Source organism: Sinocyclocheilus grahami, unplaced genomic scaffold (assembly GCF_001515645.1).
Source record: "Sinocyclocheilus grahami isolate Dianchi unplaced genomic scaffold, SAMN03320097.WGS_v1.1 scaffold554.1, whole genome shotgun sequence".
Lineage (NCBI taxonomy): Eukaryota > Metazoa > Chordata > Actinopteri > Cypriniformes > Cyprinidae > Sinocyclocheilus > Sinocyclocheilus grahami.
In genome coordinates, this window is record NW_015505733.1 from 128,160 (window position 1) to 134,760 (window position 6,601).

Here is a 6,601-nt window from a genome sequence, read left to right on the forward strand (position 1 = left end):
TGAGGTTTAGTCTTGAATGACTTGTAATAGAAGTAATAAAATCTACTTTGTTTACAGCAGAGTGACAATTCCAGAGACCAATAGAAAAAGAAAGTAGTGTATTAGTAGACATAAGCAAAGTGCGCAAGTTTTTAGGATTGTGCTGCCTACAGTGTGTGATGCATGGTCTGCGAGTGGTAGTGATAGTAGGGATCTGGAAACACATAGTAAGAATTGGTTATAAAAACTGAAAACAGAAGGGGAACAAGTAGTAGGAAAGAGAATGATTCAGAAGCGATACTTATGTGCCTTGCCGGTGTCCCTGCTCGGTGGAGTCGAACGGTAGAGTCAATGGTCTTTACACTCTTCGGTCTTCACACGAGGGCTGCCGCGACCTCTGCCGCAGTATACTAAGCTTTTTATACGAGACCAAACGCGATTTCAGCATGTCTCCACAGTAAACAAAACAAGCGTTTCCTAGCAACGACAACTGCGCCAAACACTGAGACAAGAAATAAATACACTTACAAGCTGCTTTTAACTTCTGCTGATTGAATGCTTCTCACAAAGAGTATTTCTTTACATTGTTTTGGCACTTGAACACACTTTCCTGTTTATCACAACAAGGTACGCGATACAGAACGAGACCAAACCTTTATTATTTGACATATTATATAAAATAATATATATATTTAAATGTCAGCCTTTTGTGAAAATTACTTGAACTAGTGTGCACTACGGACTACAGAAAACAACCTCTTCACAAAATGTGGTCTCAAAGCAAAGATAAGGTGCAGTTTCTATAAGCTACAGAAGACATGGATGCAGGATTTATAGCACCAGTATTCTTATTATTTTGGAACTTACTCATTTACTCACCCTCATGTTGTTCCAAACCTGTATGAATATCTTTCATTTGCAGAACACAAAAATATATATTTTGAAGAATGTTTGAAGAACCATTGGACATCTTTGACTTTCATGGTATGTAAAAAAACAACAAGACTGAGACATTTTTCATATTATCTTGTGTTCTGCTAAAGAAAGAAAGTCATACAGGATTGGAACGACATGAGGATGAGAAAATGATGACAGAACTTTTATTTCTGGGTGAACAATCCTTGTAAGGAAGACCCTTTTTTGAGTATGAAGACAATAATGGTAATGTTCTAAAAGACTCCAAGGAAACAACATATTTCTCTGTTTTATGCAGAAATGTAATGCATTACAAAAGTAGGAAATAAATAAGCAGTCTTGATTGATTCCTGAGAGAACTTAACCTTCCATGTATCTCCTCACAGTTACATTAACATTTAATAATTTAGCAGACGCTTTTATCCAAAGCGACTTGCAAATCCTTACATATTGTGTCCTCTTCTTTCTTTTTATCTCCATGAGTTCCTGCAGTGCCCTCCAATGTTCTGTTAGTCAACAGATGCCGCCGCTTTTTCCCATATACACATGTACACAAACACACTTTTTGTGTCCTGTAACTCTACAAATTTACCTTAATGTCTTGTAACTCAACAGTACTGTGAATGATGTAGTTAGGGCAGTGTGAAAGGTCAACAAGCAATTTTTACAGCTTCTTGATTCCCTTTTAAGATGCCAATCTCCTCAAGAATGCTGGGAAAAAAGACCAGCTGTTCAGAGCAACAGAGACAACAAAGTTGCCTTAGTCACATTGTGTAAATATTAGTCTGTGTTTGTGTCTATGTGTGTGTTAATTAGATCAGCTCAGCATTTAATAATAGGTTTCACATTATTTTACTAAGATAGTAATATATATATATATATACAGGTGCATCTGAATAAATTAGAATGTCATGGAAAAGTTCATTTATTTCAGTAATTCATTGAGATATGATTCTCAAAACAATTATTAATTTTTTGTAGGGATGAAGATGCATAAAAGTAGATCAGCTTATATAAGTTATGCATTTACAAAAAAATACTGAATGTCCAAAATATTATTAACTGCATAATACAAATTGATTTGAGAAATATTAATATTATATGAATATATAAGGGATAGTTCGTTACCCCATGATTTACTCACCCTCAACCCATCCTAGGTGTATATGACTTTTTTCTTCTTTCAGACGAATACAATTGGTGTTATATAAAAAAATGCCCTGACTCTTATATTTAAGCTTTATAATGGCAGTGAATGGTGAATGCACATATGACAGTTAGCGGAAGCTAGAGATTATGGTTTATAAAGTTTTAAATATGGATATTTTTCTTACACAAACACATGGCTTTGCTTCAGAAGGCCTTTATTAACCCTCTGGAGACGTGAGTATTTTTTTTATGATGGATGGATGCACTTTTTTGGGCTTCAAAATCTCAACCACTATTCACTCCCATTATAAAGCTTGGACGAACCAGGATATTTTTAAATATAAATCAGATTGTATTTGTCTGAAAGAAGAAAGTCACATACACCTAGGATGGCTTGAGGTTGAGTAAATCATGGGGTAATTTTAATTTTTGGGTGAACTATCCCTTTAAGTTCGGAACTACTGTATTTGTTAACAAGTTAGCTAGCTGCTTCACCTGCTCCTGTGTTTGTTGATGTGGTGTGAAAAGTTTGTGCATGAATACAGTCTAATGGAGACTGAATGCATGTAGATTATCAGACAAGCTGTTAGTGGCGGCTAGACTGAGCTCTATGGGCAGAAGACAGACAGTATGTATACATGTACTCTCAGCTGCTGTTTCTGGTGTCAAATCAAGAATAACACATCTTTTTGTACATAAACACATTGGCCACCTTGATCAATTCATTACCATGCTATATTCTGAGTAATATGCTGGAACACACATGCTATATTTGGCATTTGGCTTACTAGATGTTTATAGAAGCACTAATTAAAATAGTCAAGACAGCATTTTTAATGATCTTCTTTAATGATGTTTTTGTGATCTTTGGTTAGGTTCTACTCTCCTGTTCTCATGTATTTCACAAAGTAAGTCCATACAGATCCTTCCAACATCTTAAATTGGCATGGAGACTTTAATAACAACTTATGATGAAAATCAATCTGAGTTTGTGATTTAGTCCCTTTGTTCCACTAATTTCAGGTGTGGCTGAAGTCTTTTGAGAAGTTCTCAGGCAGGAAGAGCTGCCCGAAGTGCAGGAAGGAGCAGTATGAGACGAGGGGGATCTATGATGCCGCTCGTCTCTATCGGGAAAAGTGTGCTGTCAGGTAAAGATGTGAAGTTCATGCAGATGGACAATTTACATCCATCTAAATTGCCCCAGTTTCTCTAAAACAATTTTGTCACTATTTTCTCTCTCTCTCTTTTTTTTCAAATCTCAGAATACAGGCTTTCTGGCGTTGCTACCTTGTTCACAAATGGTACAGCAACATAAAGAAGTATGTGCCACCGAAAGACCAACTATTAAGATGAAGATTCTTTGAAAAAAAAGGCAACATTATTAGAGACATTATGACCAGTTTAGTCTGTTAATGGACACTTCAGTCTCATCAACAGCATTTTTTATTCATTAATTAGATCATTGTATTGTTGATATATTTAGAATGCTTATAATATTTTTAACTTTTCTGCAATTTGCCATTTATTATTCAGCAAAATGAAGAGGTAGTCTGAGAGAGTAAAGCCCCAAGTAAAAAAATCCAAATGAAAAAGAATTGATTTTGTACAAAATGTATGCATTTAGAAATGAAGGCTTAAACAGTTTGTTTAAATAAATGTTGTTTTCCATAGCAGTTTGCATGCACCCCTTGACCCTTCAGAGTGCAGGATACTGATAGCAGGTGAAAGTATTTAGAAGCTGTTGGTCAGGGACCTCACTGACACACGTCTCTCCCTGCAGCCCCCTCATTATCCCACACAGAAGTCCCCATGCATTAGCCCAGGGAAAGCAAAGGTTGCCATCTAGTGAGGCAGCAACTGTCAAGTCTTGGTTACGGTTCTGGAACTGACAGCAGGATTCCAGACTCCAAGCCATATTCTGAAAGTAGAGTGTTCTTATTTAAAAGCATACAGATGTATGCATTGACCCCTGTGACAGTATTGTATATGTTTGAGCATTGCCAAATCTGTATTAATATTGAATCTTTTTTCATTTGTCTGCTACACAGTAAGGTGTATTGTGTTGTAAGTATTGTGATTGCTGAACAACTAGCACCCAAATGCTCTTTTACAAGGCAAGTCAGTTTACAGTGGCAGAAATGGCAGTGAGAAGGGGAATTTATCTACCTTTACATTACATTTATTAATTTACCAAACGCCTTATCCAGTTCGGTTTAAAAGAAAGCTTAAACCTTTTTCTTTTAAAAAGCTTATTTTTAAAAGAAAGCTAAAAGCGTATCTTTTTAGTTTAGCTTTAAATTAATAAATTACGATTTGGAAGAATTCTACATATTATGTGGTCTTTTATTATTACTTGGGTTTCATTTCCATTTTTATGCATTTTATATATACTGATTTGATCTTTTTTTATTATCAATATAAACATGGGTTTCGTCTGATGTTATATTGATTATGGCATTTTTAATTGTTTTCATGTGAAGTACTTGGTGCTTATTTTTTATTGTTATTATTGTTATTGAAGCAATCTACAGTGCTTTCAAGGTATACATTTGATATTTTTTCCCCCAGGGATTTACAATCTTGGTTATGCTAGTGGCATGATATTACATTTTATTTGGCATGTGAATGAGTTAGTAGTGCATTTCTGGTTCTTGCATGTGTTTATCTGGACCTTTGGCACACCAGGAAGCAGTTAACTGTTTAAACAATGTGAAACAAATAGAGAAAGAATGCAGTATGCTTATTGCTTTGCTCTTAGATGATAGGTTTTCAATCAAGCAGTTGCTCAGGTACCTCACTAAGTCAACATATTAGAGAGTTAAATTGGTGACATTAAGATTGATTGTACCTGCCCTCTTTTTTCCCTGAATGTGAGGAGGCAGAGTTCACACTGCCAAATGTTGTTTGTCCTTCTTTAGGAAGGTCTACGTTTGAACTCTGTGGAACGCTTAACGTCTGTTTAATTACTGATCAAATAAAGCTATAAAGAAACCACTGATGTCATTCGCCACAGGATGTGTGTGCGTACCTGTGCATGCTTAATCTTGCAGGTCAATTTCTGGGATTGTCCAGAAAGTTTCCTTTATACATCCATTCATACTGCTATTGATCTGGCTGTTAACAGATTTTCATCGTCACTGTAAGACTCAGAATTGATCTGTTATGACGGAACATCAGCTTGCCTTGTTATGTCTGACCGAAACCCATTTTCATGTCATTTGTTTCCTTCATCAGTTTCAGGAGATGAACGACAGCTTGGTGCAGTCATGCAGCACAGACGTGGAGGCATTCCTGAACGATATCGATCGCTCTGTGGCCACAAGCCACGACATCCTGCGCCGCTTCGAAAACAAGTACATGAGTGTTTCTGAAAGGGAGGAGAAGGACTGGCTGGAAGCTCAAGAGAAGGTTTGCGATAATGCCACTGCTCTTTCACCTACACATGCAGACGGAGACTGAAATCCCAGTGTACCTTTATAAAAGAGCAACTCATCAATGCCTCTAATCCCTCTCTGCAGTCGCTCCTCGGTCCTGCCCTTCGCCCGACGTGCCGCCACCTGTCCCGGAGCGCTAGAGCCGCACTGGCGGCACAGATGTTCCGATTCAACAGTATCAAACCCTCCATGAGATGATTGTTTACCTTGCTAATGAATGAGTGGAAATAATCCACTGTGTTTACTAAAAAACACAAGCTGCGTGGATAATGCATGCCTAGCCTTTCATTACATGCAAGCTGCAGTGGGCCTCATTGTTATTGTGTTGAGGCAGCCAATGGCAGTGATCCACTAAAAAAGGAAACGCTCATTTTTTATCTTCTGGATGAGAGGTCTGGCAGATAACTTGAGACTCTCAAACCTAGAGTTAGCAGAGTTCAAGTCAGAACCAACCCTTTCCCACCCAGACAAACAGAACGAACAATTATGAAATGTTCTCGTGCAAAGCGATTGGCCTTTGCTGAATAAAGGAAGCTTGACAGTCAGTTAATGATTATGACTGCACACCTACTTTCTGCTAGACTCAACTGAACTACAACTGTGATACGAGCTGCACACGGCTGTCATAAATCTGCTAATCATTTTCCCGATAATGTAGCAGGAAAACAGGAGCTGTGTCTGGATCAGCATTTCAGAGGCCTAAAGAGCAAATGCTTGCTAATAAAATCAACACAAGGAAATAATAGAAGAATTTAGTTTGACGATTAAATACAAATTAACATTACCGGTCAAACGTTTGAAATAAGTCTCACCAAGGCTGCATTTATTTGATCAAAAAATAGAGTAATATATATATAGAGAATAGAGAATAAAAACAGTAATATTGTGAAATAATATTACAAATGAATATTTCTGTTTTCTATTTTAATATATCATAAAATGTAATTTATTCCTGTGATGGGAAAGCTGAATTTTCAGCAGACATTCCAGCATTTTTCAACATTTCTTATTATTTGCATTCTCATTATTGAAAACAGTTGTGCTTATTAATATTTTTGTAAAAACGGCAATACATACCATTCAGAAGTTTGCAAGTTTTTTTTTGGGGGGGGGGGGGGGGGGGG

At 36.8% G+C, this 6,601-nt stretch overlaps 1 pseudogene; it reads left to right on the top strand.

Moving 5' to 3' along the window:
* LOC107556055 (RING finger protein 32-like) overlaps positions 1-6,601 on the top strand; it is a 13,193-nt pseudogene that overhangs the window by 4,844 nt on the left and 1,748 nt on the right.